The 16,845-nt window shown below is 45.1% G+C and overlaps 2 protein-coding genes across 2 annotated transcripts in view; one reads left to right on the plus strand and one right to left on the minus strand.

Annotated features, from left to right (window-relative positions):
- The window catches only part of SLC7A14 (solute carrier family 7 member 14), a 46,113-nt gene extending 36,514 nt beyond the window's left edge, over nucleotides 1-9,599 (minus strand). Inside the window, exon 1 of the mRNA XM_079976133.1 lies at nucleotides 8,950-9,599. The gene's annotated coding sequence lies outside the window, so the exon portion shown is untranslated. The remainder of the gene's footprint in view (nucleotides 1-8,949) is intronic.
- The window catches only part of GPR160 (G protein-coupled receptor 160), a 333,442-nt gene that overhangs the window by 232,909 nt on the left and 83,688 nt on the right, over nucleotides 1-16,845 (plus strand). The window lies entirely within an intron of this gene.

Raw genomic sequence — 16,845 nt, forward strand, 5'->3', positions numbered from 1 at the left:
ATAAGAATACACAGCCAGCAGTCTAAAGCATAAAATATGATTTAACCTAGAGAAATGGAGGGGGGAGGATGCCTGTGAAAGTTCAGCCCCCCCTTCTTATTCATGTAATCAATAAAACAGTACCAATCAGTTGGAAATGAGTCTTTGTGTCTCTGTCACCTAGCTAGCTGTATTTTGTTGGTCAATTGCCAAACCCTATTAAGCCAGTTTGATAAGGATGTCCCTTCCAAATATTTCCAAAACTGGGCCATAACAAGTCCAGCTGCTAACAACACACATCCAATAAGAGAGATGTGGTTATCACCTCAGGATTTTGAAGGCATGGCAAGCACAGCTCCAGGATAGGAGGCAAGAGACCCATGAGTGGGGACCCTTACTCAGCAAGATGCAGAGAATGCAGAAGCTGAAGAGATGCTTCCCATTTGGTCCTTCTCTGGCTCTCAACCTTCTCCGCTGCTTCCCAGAAGGCTTTTGCTACTTCCAGGAGATGACAGGTACAGGTGTCTGGAGTTCCTTGCTCCATAAAAGTACCTGAAATGAGTTACGGGCGAGATAATCGGTACTGTTGGTTGTAGACAAATGCTCCCTCTTGGTGGCTGCTCAAGAGAGGTCTTGAAGACCACAAGTGTGAGCAGACAGAATGGTTCTGCTTGCGTGTCTGCTTCTGAGAAGCTATGGGGTGCATTGGTGAGCGATAAGAGAAAGGACAGATCAGGCAGGAAGTGGAAAGGTAAGAGGTGGCCCATGACTTCTGCTGGAGAATATCACTCCCATTGCACCACACTGTTGTTGGGTGGCAGCAACGAAAGCATCAGAAGGTGTGGCTATGTCAGTCTTCTCAAGCTCTAGTGGCTTTGCATGGAAGTTCAAGCACATGTACTAGGCTGTATCATGGTAGCATTCAATGATATTATGGTCAGTAGCACTGAGCCTCTTGCCAGTAGGGCCAGCTAAGAAGGTGCCTGAAAAGGGGTCTGGGTACAGCAATAAGAACCAAAGGCATCACATTACTCTCAGATTGCTGTAAAAGCTTTTGTCAAGCTTCTGGTCACAAGCCATATTTTGGAAGAGCGGTGAAAAAACAAACATGCATGCATCATACTCACTCCTCGCCCCCCTCCATGCAGTGAGCTCATGTCATAAGCATTGTGGGAGTCATTTCCAAAAAATAAATAAATTGGCAGCCATTTAGTGTTTACTGGAATAAAACCAATTTAGCAGAAATAATGTCCTTAGAAATGCTCTAATGTAGCCTATGCCCACATTAAGTACGGGGAAAATGGAGATCACAGAAGTGTTATTTTCTGTTCTGGTTTTTTTGGGGGGGTTATCTTTTAATTAACAACGTATAAATTATAGGCTGAAAAGCACTTGTATTGGATACTGATACCACACTTGTTCTGCATTTGGAAATGTGCCAGATATCACTTTAAAGGGTGCGGCTCACATTTTGGCCAAAGCTCAAAGATGGCATTTTAGAATGCTTAAAACCATAAAATTACATGTAATTTTCTCTCCCAGTTTGAGCCTTGTCAGGACTGATACTGACATGCATTTAAGACCCTGGTTTTATGAATCACATCAGCGATTGCCTTTCCTGGCTTGCTATTACTAGATTTGCTGACACCACAGAGGCTCTTAGGAAACTCCATTATACCAAGTCAAACTATCTGCCCAACTGGTCCTGTACTGTAGACTCTAATCTGCAGCAGGAACTCAAGCAAAGGTTTTTCATACCACCTGCCACTTCTAACTGGAAACTGAGCTTGGGAACATCTACACGAAAAGCACACACACGTGTTTTGCTACTCAATGATGGAGCTACTTACAAATCTGGACTCCAGTTCTGGTTCCAACTAGGGATATGGAGAAGAGGAGATTGAGAGGAGATATGATAGCCATCTTCAAATATCTAAAGGGCTGTCACATGGAAGGTGGAGAAAGCTTGTTTTCTCCTGCTCAGGAGGGTAGGGGACCCAAACCAATGGCTTAGCATTACAAAAAAGGAGATTCTGACTGGATATCAGGAAGAACTTTCTGACAGTAAGAGCTATTCGACTGTGGAACTGTCAGGAGGTGGTGGACTCTCCTTCCTTGAGATTCCTGCATTGCAAAGGGTTGGACTAGATTACCCTTGGGATCCCTTTCAATTCTAGAGTTCTAAGATTCTGTGACTCTAAGTAGAAGGGTGTTGTGCAATTTATGCTCCACATGTTGCAGCTGTAGCAATCCTCTTTTGTCAGAAGTTCCAGGTTGTGTGAATAAAATATGTATGTTATATTAAAAATGTATGCCAGTAGAATCTATGGCATTGCTCCTTCCATGTGACTTTGGGCTTCTGGCATTACAGGAACAGCGTGAAGGGAAATAAGCACAGCGGCAGCTCCCACTGCTAGCAGCTTTGGGGTCACAAGGGACCCTGAGATCCAGGAGGAATTCAAACCTCTTTGCTAGATCATCATTTGGATAAGGCAGCTCATATTCTTCAATCTGACCGAGACCCAGTGTGCCTCTCTGAGAGTGCTGCAGCTTCGTCCAGATTTTTAAAAGGGTTCTGAGATCATACAAATTCATACAGGCTAATTCATGCAAAAAAGTGCTTTTTAAAAAAAGTTAAAAGAATGCTGGTTAACAGCTGCATTGGTTTTTTGTCCAAATTCACATTGCTTTTAAGATGAATTTGCTGCCTTACCCGTTGATCATGAAAAAGTGATATATATCCAAAATGTCACTGACACATTGAATGCCATTTAAAATTAATGAGACCGTTGCTCTTTTTTTCTTCTTTGAGAAAATTCAGAAACAGACCATATTATGAATGGAATGTAGTGCCACTGACAACAACCTGGGAGCTTACTGGTAAATGGCTATAGATGATGATTGATAAATGGCTTTATACCTGGCACCATTTTGATAGCTAACCTTTCCTCGGCCAATACTGTGTTTTAACTACATATAATGGTTGGAGAAGGTTTCCTAGTAATTAAGTTCCCTTAGAGTTCTGGAGTAGGTCCAGAGGGTAGAGCTTGTTCCTACCATGCAAATGTCCTCAACTTGCCTTAACAAAATAAAATAAATAAAACAAAAATTTGCCTTGTTTGAATTTGCATTTGCTAAGGTTGTAAGATCATAAGCAGAATCTTTGCTGCAAGAAACAAAAGTTATGTGCAGTCCAGAATTTTGTATCCCACAGTGGTCAACAAGATGCTCTGTGAAAACAGAGTAAGAAGCCAACAGCTCTCCCACGTTCTTGCTGCCTAACAGCAGTCATGCTGCCTCTGGGTGTTAATAGTAACTGATGTTCTGGTGAGATTGCTTCAGGGACCCCGTTTGTTGTTGGAGGGGCAGAGAAAGGACCTATTTTACTGCCCAGATACAACTATGTTAAATTCCCAGATTTCTCCTCTTGGGGGCTAGTGATCTGCTGCCTCATTTTGTTGCACATCACATGTGTCATGCCTAACACCCATTGATGCCTATTATCTAATTGAGGCCTATTATCTAATCCCCTTTATAGTCTAAGTCAGCACCAAATGCACAGCCTCCCATTTGGCAGAAGTAGTCCACCAGGGACTCAAACCAGCATCTGCGGAAGACATTTATCATTTGCTCATCAGATGGCTCCAACCAATGAAGCTGTCTGAGCGTCACTTGCCACTGTATGCTTGTGTTTACATTTCAGCTAAGACTGAGTGGCAGACCTTTTGCCCAAGCCACTTAAAACTGTAGCTATTCAAGTACACATAGGCTTATCACAGGAGGTGGAATGGCCAAACAGAACACGAGACTAGCCTGTGGTACAGAGGAATGCTCAGCACGAGCTGCCTGGTGCAGGAATCCAAAAACCTTGAATGGCAGAAATTGGAAATAAACAGTAGCAGATCCCACACAGTTACTATCCTAATACTTAACTATACTTCTAAAACATTCAGTATCAATCCGGTATATATTCTTGCTCTATGGTACAGTTATGAGAATGGGAACTTCAGCACCTAGGACAGCACCTCTGCATTTTGATATCCTACCCTACCATTCATCTGGACACACACATGCATCTTTTACATCACTGAAGCTGCCTTTTACCAAATCATTGACTCATCTAGATCAGTACTAGAGTTGGGTAACCTGTGGCTCAGGCTCAGCCAGAATAGCCAATGGTCAGGAATGATGGAAGCTATAGTTCAACAACAGCTGGAGGGGCCACAAGCTTTCCATTTATGGACTATGCTGATGGGCAGCTGCAGTTCTTCGGGTCTGCAGACAAGGGTCTTTCCTTACCCTGTCTAGAGGTGCTGGCAATTGAACATGGGACCTTCTGCATGCAAAGCATATGCCCTGTCACTGAATGACAACCCGTCTCCTAAATGCTGAGCAGATTTCTGACCACTTTGTGCCTCCAGTCATTCCATGTCCATAGCTAAGCACTATGCCATAGATAGGTATGTATTGTGGTTATTGTGCTATTGTATTTTGGCTGTTTTCTGTGAACCACTTAGAGAACAAATGTGTTAGTGGAATACGCAGTATATAAATAAACTGACTAAGGTTATGGGCAGTGGAGGTTAGGAGCATAGGAGAGCCTGAGTGCTTCAATAACTGAAGACAAACAAAATAGAGACAATTTAAAATGGGCTAGGACTTAAATCAAGATGCACGTTTCTGAAAAATGCCTGAAGTGGAAACGCAATGGAGAGACACAAAGGAACAAGTGCAGGAGAACATATTCGCTGATGCAAGTGAGCATGGAAGAATGGAGTGCCATAAAACCCCAGATAAATGGCACTGCATTTATGGTGTTTTAAACAAGCACAAATAAAGAAATGTGATTTGATCGGAAAGGGAGCCATGCACCATACACTGGAGGCAACATCACTAAACAAATCACCAATTCTAAAAGCAAAGCAACAATGCACAGCAATTAGAGGCACTGCAAATACAGTAATAGGGGACAGAAATGTAAATTGAAAACCGCCTTGTCTACTGGATGACAGAAATGGTGCTGATAATCTGGAAAGTGACATCTAGGTTATATCCAACATAAGAATGAGAGCCTTCGCTGTGTCAGACCAAAGCTCCGCCAGCCTGCAGTTTGATTCCAGCTGTGCCTAACCAGATGCCTCCAGGAAGGTTGCAAGCAGGGCGTGAAGACATCAGTCCTCCTTTGCTGATTCAGAGCTTCTGTTGTTAAGAGGTTTGCTGCCTCTAAACATGGAGTCTTAATTTGGCTATCATGTCCCTATAAATTCTCATATTCTCCATGAGCTTGTTTCATCCTTTTAAAAAGCCATCTGAGCCAGATAGCCAAAATGGTGCCTTCCAAATGGTATTGGACTCCAACTCTCATCAACTTCAGCCAGTCAGGGATGATGGGAATTGTAGTCCACCAACATCTGGAGGGAACCACATTGGCTATCCCTGATCTAAGCTTTTGACTATTACAAGTTCTTTGGTAATGTATTCAGAAAGCTAATTATGTGTGAAGCCATGCATACACGTGGTTGTTATCTGAAGTGCTTCATGTGCACCCCCTGAAGGGTGTGTGGAGGGTGGTAACAGAAGAACAGGCATTTTCAGTGGTGGCTCCTGGATTGTGGAATGCTCTCCCCAGAGAGATGTGCCTAGTGCCATCCTTATCAACTCTTAGGCACCAGCCAAAGACATTCCTGACTCAACTGACATTCCACATATTAGGCTCTTAATTGGGGTCATATGGTATAAAGACACCTTAGCCTACATAGGTGTTCATCTTTTAGCAGGCTGGGATAGGATTTGCATTTTTTTATATTATTGCAGAATGAGCACTTTTAGTTAATGACGTTCTTTTATCTTTTTGACGTATTCTACATTTTGTGTTATGAATGCTTTTGCCATTGTAAGTCCCTTTGAGACCTTAATGTAGTAAATGAATGCAATGAATTAATAACAAAGACTTTCTGTGTGAAAACTGTATTGTATAAAAAGGTCCCCATTTACCTTTTTTAGTTTACCCCAGAGGTAGATCTGGCCCTCACTTCTAAATGAAGCAGTCGCAAGCACATTTGCTTGGTGGCCTATAAGAGTGCTGGTGAGACAGTAAGTAAAAGCCATTTTGAACAATAGGTTGTAGTAAATTGGACATACAACTGAGGGTAACCTCAAGCAGAGCTGGAGCCAATCCCAGTTCTCTTACTATTGTATCTGCATAGCACACAGACTTGCAAACATACACCTCCACAGTATTATATTACATTTCTGCACATATTTGCAATATCATTTACAGGTATAACTTCAGCATGTGCAATGGGTGAAGCAGCTGGCAACAGCTGGCATGTGAAAGATGCTTCTGAACCACCACTAGGTTCATGCCAGAGAAGATGAGTTCAGCAGGTGAGGGTTTTTCATCCATGACAGTTGTGTCATGGAAAGTTCTGCACCTGTTCATCCTCTCCATGCTCTGAAAGGTATAGGAACCAACTGGGGGTTAGGGATTGGAATAAGGCAGATCAACTGGGATAGCCAAGTGAGACATGATAGTTGGGGCCAATATAATTACTCTACACAGCCGTAAAGAGCCAGGTTAGGATGTAGAGGTTAGGTTCTAAACCCCACTCAGTCATGAAGCTCACTGGGTGACCTTGGACCAGTCATTGCCTCTCAGACTAACCTACCTCACAGGGTTGTTGTGGGGACTGAGGAGGGGGAGAACCATGCATGCTACCTTGAGAAAATAAAGGTGGAATATAAATGAAACACAAAAAATAAATATAAATGAAATACTTAAAATGCAAAGCCTGTGTGGTCACACTTCAATCATAGCACTGTAGAGTTGGAAGGGACCCCCAAGGGCTATCTAGTCCAACCCCCTAAACGCAGGAATCTCGATTAAAGCATCCATGCAGATGGCTATCCAACCTCTGCATTAAGATCTCCAAGGAAGGAGAGTCCACAACCTTCAAAACATTTACTCTGGAGTTCTGTTAATGGGACTATTCTGGAACAAACTACAGGAGGTTTTACAAATCTACCAGTACCACCATAAAAAGCTTTCTTGGATGGGGAAGAGTCTTTTGTTCCCTTTTTTTGCTTTGAGTATCTGTAGCTGATTTTGGCAAGAACACCCTCAACTCCTTTAACAGCAACAGCTTGTATAATAGCAATGGCAGATACAGTCCTTTCCAACATCAGACCTGCCCAATAATCTAGAAGATAGATCTAATGGATTGAGCCAGATGACTGCAATCTTCTGTCTTTTGCTTATTTCTCTCTCCCCACTCCCAACTCTTTTCCTCTCAATATATTGATGATTTTGCCATCATCTATATTCTCTGCTTCCATCTGCCCTAGCATTCCTTACTTTTGCTCTTTTTCAGTTTGTTTCATAATCTGATACATAGAAGGGGTTTTCTGGGGTGGGGTGGGGGGGATGGCAGAGACATATGAAGGATGCATTATTTCTGTGTGATCCATCTGTGTTTATCCGTTCACTCCACTATCTCTCACTCTCAGTTTCTATTAATCCTCAGCTCATCAGTCTTAAATCCCTCGTGCCCTCTGATTCATTTACGATGCAGGCGACTAACAATTTAAAACAACAGCAATAACCCACCCTCTGAGGTGACTCCTCTGAGATCCCTCGAGTTAAGATGTTAGGTAGCCCTCAAAATTATGCCCCTACTTTTTGGATATGGGCCGTGAAAGAAAGTGGGTTTGCAACTTGAAATCAAAGGAGCATGTCCCTGCCTGCTGTGCATGTGTTTGCATGGGGGGCGAGGGCGGGGGGGGGGGGTAGACGGAAAGACACTTGGGGGAAGAACAGTGGCAAATCTCTCCAGCGAATTTCTCTCCATTGCCCAGAGGGAGGAAACACTATTCCAACCCTCCCCGGCACCCTTCCTGCTGGCAGCGTATTACCATCTACTCTCACAAACGCCAGAGACGGTGTATATGAAGCCATCATAGTCCTTTTCTCCCTTCAGTTATGAAACAGGAATAACAACAACACCCTAAACGGAGCTGGCGAGACTGAAGAGTAACTTGGGGAAACCCCAGCTGGAATCAAATTTTCACCTCTGCTGCTAGGATTAGGCAAGTCTCTCTGCTTCAAAGCACGTCCTTCTTCCTGCAACACGGGATATATAATAATACTACACCTTACAAAGTGGTTGCAAAGACTGCTGAGATAATATAACTAAAGCGATTTGTATATTCGGGGCGGGGCGACACAAATGCTTAGCATTGCTGCTGCTGCTGCTTCCAATGGTGATGTTGAGGACAGACGAAGCACCCTCGGCTGTCCATTGAATGAGCCTCTGCCCATGAGTGGAGTTTTATAGAGCAGGGGACAGAAGGAAGTGATTGCCAGGAGTCCTCTGCAAGTGAGGAAGGAGTCGGACTAAACCCCCTTCTCAACCATGGGGGAAGTGTGTGGGGCGCTCCTCTTACCCCTTCGCCCTAGGGAAACTCCTCCCATTCCGCAAACATCAAGAAAGTACTTATAAAAGACCCTCCCTGGAACTCACATGGGAGACATCCCAAGCAGGGGAAGGGAGCTGAAGGTGGCTCCTGCGCCCTCTTTCATAATTTCCCTCTTCTTCATCATCCGAGGAGTAAGGGGATGTAGCAGAAAACCCTGGGCTGCCCAAACAGGCAGCTACTCAACTCTCGAGGGTCCGCTTCCCGTAGGGAACTCTGCACCACGCCTCAATTCAATGGTGGTGTCCCTTGTGGCATCCCAAATTTGGAATGAGGGAGAGGGCAAAAATAAAACTAATACTAATAGGGTGGATGCATCACCTTTCATATCTCTCTCTCTCTCTCTCTCTCTCTCTCTCTCTCTCTCTCTCTCCCTCTGTCTGCCCCCCATCCCCCTTCCCCGCCCCCCCAATAATCGCCTTAGCAGGCTCTCTGCGGGAGAGGAGAGCCGGAGGGAGGGCGTAAAATGGAAGCGGAGAGAAAAGACCCATCGCTTACCCCGCGCGGATGCTGCTGGATGAGCTCAGGGCTGGAGAGGCGGCGGCGGCGGTGGCGGCGGCGGCGAGGGTGGTCCAGGAGCTGCGCGGGGTCCCGGTGGAGGATGCCGGAGGAGGCTGGTGCTGAGGGAGGGGGCTGGCTGCACCTGCCGCTCCAGGATCTCCGCGGCTTCCCTCCCTGGAGAGACCCAAGCGGGGGTGGAGGGGGCGCGGGGAGGATGGTGAGAGGCCGGCTGTCGCTCAGATGCATAGAATCCACCCCCTCCCCTCTCTGCCCGGCTGCCAATCAAGCCCGGGGTGGGAGGATCCAGCTGGGATGGAGGAGGAGGAGGAGGAGGGAGCGGGGCTAACTCCCGAGTTGTTCCAAGGAGAGGAAAGGCTACTGCAGGCTTTTGAGACGGGCGCCTCTGGTGCCCTGCGCAGGGGCGCTGGCAGGAGACCTCCGGGACGCGGCGCTGCTTTCAGCACCAAGGACAGCTCCCGCGGGCTCCTGGCTTGCAGGCAGGAGGCGAGCGGATCGCTGCAGCCCTCAATTATTCAGCGCTGCTCTCTCTCTTTCTCTCTCCTCCTCCCTCCCGTGCCCACGTGATCCGCTCAGCAGCACCAGCAGCAGGAGCCGCGAAGACAACCATCCTTCTCCACCACGTGTTAGTCAGACTCAGACAGCGTTAACGTGGCCCCCACGGAGATAACCCCACCACACCCTGGAGGCCAACCTCTTGCTTTGGGCTGGAATTCATAGGGTAATCTTGTCTATGTGTGACAAAAAAGGAAGCCAGGCAGTTTCTCTCTCCGTGCATGTGCTAATACTTTGACAAGGAGCCACCGATCCATTCCTATGAAGTGTTTTCTCTATACCTGCTGCTTGCCCCCTCCTCGCCCCACATTCCTCCTGCCCAATGATGGCTTGATAGCATGAGAAGAGTTGGGCCTTGAAGAACATCTAGTCCAATGCCCGTCTTCATGCTTTCCGAAGCCAGCGTTGAGAGCATCACTAGCCAAGTAGTGCAGTTAGGGAAGGTTAGACTCTGGACTCAATCCTTTGGAGAATAAGGTGGGCACTTGTCTTTAAATGGAAATGTTTGTTACTTCACTTTCTTCAATTGGTTGTAAGTGCTGCCACTGCTCCATTCCTCTGATGGTGCTTTGACTGCATTCCATGTTACGTGTCACTGCCCTGGGACCAAATAGTGAAGGGTGGGTTATAAATAAGTAAATAAATAAATAAAATGAATGATCAGCCCCAAAGTCTTACCTGGATGTTACCAGCGTTTCTCAATAAATGGCTGTCCAGTCTCTGCTTGAAGATCTTGACCAGAGGCAGAGTGGGAACCCCACCAATCCTCTAGGTATAGAATCATGGGAAAGTAGCAAGAAAACATGAAGTAAAAAATATATCTCCCTTCCGTCCATTCACATAGTGTCTTCTTCTGGCAGCCACCCACAGAGCAGCTGGAAGTTAACTTGTGATGCAGTCTTTGCTAGAAAGGTGTGGGAATTAGAAATATAGGAAACTCCATTATGCAGAGTCAGATCATTGGCGTATCTAGTGCAGTATTGTCTACACTGACTTGCAGTAGCTCCCCAGGGCTTCAAGACATCTTCAAATATCTTAAAGGCTGCCACACGAAGGAGGAAGCATCCTTGTTTTCTCCTGCCTGGGAGGATAGGACTTGAACCAATGGCTTCAAGTTGCAAGATAGGAGATTCCAACTAAACATTCGGATAAACTTTCTGACAGTAATTGCTGTTCAGCAGTGGAGCAGACTCCCACGAGAGGTTGTGGGCTCTCCTTCCTTGGAGGTTTCTAAGCAGAGGTTGGGTGGCCATCTGTCATGGATGCTTTAGCTGAGATTGCTGCATTGCAGGGGGCTGGACTAGATACCTTCCAACTCTAAGATTCTATTATAAACAAGACTTAGTGTTTTTTCTCTGGTTTTACAAGCAGCTGCCATGTCTCAGATCCTTTGATGCTGTCTCTGGATGCCATTCTGTGCTGCTTACTGTATCCCTTCTTAATTTAGTCATGCACAATCGATGTATGACAAAGCCCATTTAATGTTCACAGGGGCAGGGAATAAGAGACACTCTAGCTCATTTGTAACATATAAGCACTCTGGAGACATTTGTCTGCATGCCAGGCTTGATGGTGATGGGGGTGGGGGGTTAGGGCCTTTTTAGCAGCATTCAGAATGCTCTTTCTTAAGAAACCTGACTGGTTCTGTTCCATGCCATGTTAAGATCTTTTTCTCTCTCCCAGGGTTTTTAAATGTATAATTTACTTTTGATGCTGCTTGAGCCCTGTTTTATTGCTGCATTTATTGCTGTTTTAAACTGCCATTTAATCACAGTTATTCCTGTGTTAGATTTGAAATTGTTTTGTTACAGTTGTTAAATTTTTTTTTGGTGTTTTATTGATTTTGGTTGTTGGCTCACTTGGAAGCCTTGGCACAAACAAACAAACAAACAAACATTCACATATCACTGAGCGGCAAACTTGAATTTGCCACTATGTGTGTACACTCAACAAGGAACTAGGGCCAGTTCTTACTCCGTTTATCAGGGTTTCCCAAACATGGGTCTTTTTGCAGCTGTTTTTGGACTGCAACTCCAAGCACCCATAGCTAGCAGGACCAGTGGTCAGGGATGAGGAGAATTTCATTATGAAACCCAATATGGCATTCTTAGGGTGATTCCCATGTGGCCTCTTATCCTGGTATCATTTGAGAAAAGGCTACTGTTGAATGCCTACCATCCCTGAGAGCTGTCCCAGGTCCTGTAGAACCTGACGCCATCCCAGCTCCTTAGAACCTGTTAGAACCTTGAGGATAAGAAATCTGTGACACTCTAGATGCAGTTGGACTTAACACTCATCATCCTTTGCCAGCATGGTCAATGGTCAGGTATGAAGGGAGTTAGTTATAGTCCAATAACATGTGGAAAGCCATAGCTTACCCATCCCTGCTGTACCTGCTACCTGCTACATAATGCTAGGTGACTCTCCATAGACTCACACTCTGTGAATGCGCAAGACACTGGCTTAAGCTGTTCTCTCACAGAGCTTCCCATGCTCCATGGACTTGAAGAAGTTCCTTACTGAAAATAGAAGACTCCATGTTGCCCATTACTGAGCAACACCAGCCTTACACAAGCGCTGTGTATCTTACAGGCATTATTAACTCCAACATATCTGTTCCGTGCAGGGCATTTTGCACAGCTCCACACTATGTGCCTGAGTCTGTTTGTATAAGAAGGATTTCAAAATGCAAAATCATTGTTTAGAGGAAGTGCCAGGAGCAATTATATGATTAGTTTTTGCAGGCCATTCTTTAGGTCTGATGAGTCAGGATGTTCATCGGGCAAAGGTTCTTATTCTAATTTGTTTAAATGGCAGCCAGCAGGATCGTTCCGTGACCAGCCAGTTGCTTCGAGTCATCATTTGTGCTGTGCTTTTGGATGAAGACCAGGTGGAAGCCTGGATTCTAACAGTTATTTTTAGAAAGGTGTCCAGAATGCTGGGACGTGAATGTTTTGTGCAGATTTGTTCAACAATCCACTAAAACCCTCGTACTCATGAGTCACAATGGTCTTTTGGAGGTCACAATGACTGCTATACGCCATCTGAGGGAAGAAGGATAATTTGTCCTGAATCGCTTTTGGTTTATATTATTATTTATCATGCTCTGTTATAGAACAGCCTTCCTTGACCTGGTGCACTCCCGATGTCTTGGACTACAACTCCCATCACCCTCAATCATTGCCCATGCCCATTGAAGTATGCAGGCATTTTAAAATATAAATAGCATCAGCTGTGAATTGGATCACAGGCCTGCAAAGGCAACTTCATTTCCAGCCTTTGCTGTGATCCTGAGGGAAATCTCTCTTCTGAAACTGGTATTAGCTGGGGGAGCGGTGGCGGGGGAATACCTTATTGACATTGGGGAGAGCATCTTTCCAATGCAAATAGCAGCTTGGGGAGAGGGGTTTCATTCCCCGCTGTGTTCCCAATAATTATCAGCTCCCCCTTTTGATGCTATTTACATTTTCAAATACCTGCATGTTAATTGCAAAGGTACAATTAATATTTGTACTGGAAGGACAGATCCTGAAGCTGAGGGTCCAATACTTTGGTCACCTCATGAGAATAGAAGACTCTCTGGAAAAGACCCTGATGTTGGGAAAGATGGAGGGCACAAGGAAAAGGGGATGACAGAGGACGAGATGGTTGGACAGTGTTCTCGAAGCTACCAGCATGAGTTTGACCAAACTGCGGGAGGCAGTGGAAGACAGGAGTGCCTGGCGTGCTCTGGTCCATGGGGTCACGAAGAGTCAGACACGACTAAACGACTAAACAACAACAACAACAGTTAATATCATGTCTAGTTTGGTTCTTGCCCTATTTGGTGGTCTTCCAAGAGCTGGCTTGTTTATTTATTATATTTCTCCTGAAAGACCAGTGAAGAGTTTTGGCTAGTTCCAGCACTCAACGTTCTGGGGGTACTCACATGTTCTGGGGCTACTCTACATCCCCGCAAGCAGATTCTCTTGAAACCACTCTTTACCAAGCAGAATAATATGAACCATCTTACCATAGTTTCTCTGGATGTGAAAATTTCTTCAGTAAGAAATGTGGGCAGTAAGTTATGAATACCATCTGACAAGTAATACCAGAGGGAAATATGTAAGGAAGCTGTGAAGCATCCATGCGGACGATGTACAAGTCGCACACAGAAATGTGCCTGGTTTTCCTGGAACATTTTAAATATTCATTGGGGGAGTCTGAGTTCCAGAATAAAGCACCTCTATGGAAGCACCTCAATAACTCCATGATATCTTTTTGATGACTAAGGAACACAAAGGTGCATGTATGCTCTATTTGTATTTTTTAATATATATATATATATATATATTATAAACCGTCCTGTGATCGAAGGGTGGTATAGAAATATCATCATCATCAAACCTTTTATTGGCATCACATACAAACATCCAAAACAAATCAATACAGATTTACCACTTCCCCAGTGGCACAAAACATTTGCTAAAAGAAAGGAGGCAGAGCAGTCTATCGTCACATCTCTTGGTCTCCAGGGAGATCAGACGTCTGCAGTGTATTTCGACGACAAAAAACCAAATAGAGATATTTAGCTACTAACTTGGTGAGCTCCTGATCATTCCCCAGTAATAGAAAATGTATGACCTCCAACTCTGGTTTCCATTTGGGGATACAGAGTTGATCTAGAAATTGCTGACGGAGATCAGCATATAGTTTACAATTAAGAACCATATGTGTAAGGGTTTCCACCAGGTGGTCTTCACATGGGCAAGTTCTTTCTCCTTCCACCCTGCCTGAGAACCTTCCCCAAAGGAGGTTTGATGGATTTGAATTAAACCTGGCCAGTGAAAATGCCCTTCTTTCTTGAGGGTTAAGCAGACATTCAAGGTAATTGTGGTTAGTTTCATGTGCCCAAGAAAGTTGAAAATAAAGAGGGGAACATGTTTTCTCTGCTGCTACTGTTAGTAATAACGATGATGGTGATGATAGAATCATAGAATTGTAGAGTTGGAAGCGAACCCACAACCTTGAGATAAGAGTCTCATGTTCTACCAACTGAGCAAGCCTTAACATATTTTCCTCCCTGATGCCAATGCAAGCAGCAAAAAGGTCAAAATGGTTCAACTCACAGGGGAATTCCTCCAGCAATGCAGTAAAGCTTAGATCCTTTGTAAGGCAGTACATGTAAGGGACACGGGTGGCGCTGTGGGTAAAACCTCAGTGCCTAGGACTTGCCGATCGTATGGTCGGCGGTTCAAATCCCCGTGGCGGGGTGAGCTCCCATCTTTTGGTCCCAGCTCCTGCCCACCTAGCAGTTCGAAAGCACCCCTAAGTGCAAGTAGATAAATAGGTACTGCTTTATAGCGGGAAGGTAAACAGTGTTTCCGTGTGCTGCGCTGGTGCTGGCTCACCAGAGCAGCTTCATCACGCTGGCCACGTGACCCGGAAGTGTCTGCGGACAGCGCTGGCTCCCGGCCTCTTAAGTGAGATGAGCGCACAACCCTAGAGTCGGACACGACTGGCCCGTACTGGCAGGGGTACCTTTACCTTTCATGTGAGATATATTTGCTAGTCCCAGGCACTCCACCCTCCCCATGAAATACTTGGCTTTGTGGAGCAAGAGCTATTGTGGGGTTCTTTTTGATGGCTGACCAAATGCATTGGCCAACTGAGCAGAAAAGCAACCAGTTTGGTCCGCTCGTGTTTGCAAAAACCAGCAGACAAAGATAAACATGGTCACTGGTGAGTGTCTCTGAAGGATATTCGGCTGTTAAAGGTGCAGCTGGAAAGGAGAGCTGGAAAGTTGTCAATTCTTAGTGAAAGTGACTGCTGGGAAGGTCTTAGTGCAGGGTTTTCTCACACACACACACACACACACACACACACACACACACACACACAAATCCTCCCCCAATCCCCAGATTGGAACAATCTCTCTTGTCTTTGGGCAGATTTGCTGCAGATATGAAGACAAATGCTTTGAGGAAGCTGAGGGAGACACAGAGCTAGGAAAATATTAAATGGCTTGATACAGTGAGTGTGGGTTGAAATGCGAAGGACCAGACAGTATTTTTCTTCCTCCCTTTTCTTTTTCTGTTAAAACCCAACAGTGCTATTGGTTACATTTCATAGAATCATAGAATCATAGTTGGAAGAGACCACAAGGGCCATCGAGTCCAACCCCCTGCCAAGCAGGAAACACTATCAGAGCACTCCTGACATATGGTTGTCAAGCCTCTGCTTAAAGACCTCCAAAGAAGGAGACTCCACCACACTCCTTGGCAGCAAATTCCACTGTCGAACAGCTCTTACTGTCAGGAAGTTCTTCCTAATGTTTAGGTGGAATCTTCTTTCTTGTAGTTTGGAACCATTGCTCCGTGTCCACTTCTCTGGAGCAGCAGAAAACAATCTTTCTCCCTCCTCTATGTGACATCCTTTTATATATTTGAACATGGCTATCATGTCACCCCTTAACCTCCTCTTCTCCAGGCTAAACATGCCCAGCTCCCTTAGCCGTTCCTCATAAGGTATCGTTTCCAGGCCTTTGACCATTTTGGTTGCCCTCCTCTGGACACGTTCCAGTTTGTCAGTGTCCTTCTTGAACTGTGGTGCCCAGAACTGGACACAGTACTCCAGGTGAGGTCTGACCAGAGCAGAATACAGTGGCACTATTACTTCCCTTGATCTAGATGCTATACTCCTATTGATGCAGCCCAGAATTGCATTGGCTTTTTTAGCTGCCACGTCACACTGTTCACATTTGGCTGTTCTACAGACTGGTGCTAATTTATTGGCCAGACTCACAATATTGTGGCAGCTCATCGTGGTAGAAATGTATGACCTGTCAAGCGAACTGTAAAGAAGCTCAACAAATCACATCTTTCAAAGGGAGACTTTTTAATCAGCTGGATTTTTTCAGCCAGTTCCTGTGAACCAAATGGTGCATCTGGTTAGCTCAAGAGGTGAAATGCAAACAGGATTTAGTCCAAATTTAGAGAAGGGGTTGGCATCAGAAAGATTTCCCCATTTGTAAGAAATCCATGTCCTGGGTTATGTGCGAAGGTGCACCTTTTAAAATGAGGGAAGGGTCCTAGCTCAGTGATAGAGCACCTACCTTGCATGAAGAAGACCGCAAAATCTATCTCCAGGTAGAGGTGCGAAACCCTAGAGAGTTGCTGTCAATCAGTGTAAACAGTATTGACTTAATTGGGCCTAAGGGAGCTTCCTATGTTCCCATATTCCTAAAACCAAGAAGAATTGTCTCGCCCCATTAATAATGCCTGTGCTTCCTGATTTCTCTGAGCGCAAGCAAGTTCCAGGGTGACTTAAGAGGGTCAGTTT

This window comes from Podarcis cretensis, assembly GCF_951804945.1.
Source record: "Podarcis cretensis genome assembly, chromosome: 5".
NCBI classification, from domain to species: domain Eukaryota; kingdom Metazoa; phylum Chordata; class Lepidosauria; order Squamata; family Lacertidae; genus Podarcis; species Podarcis cretensis.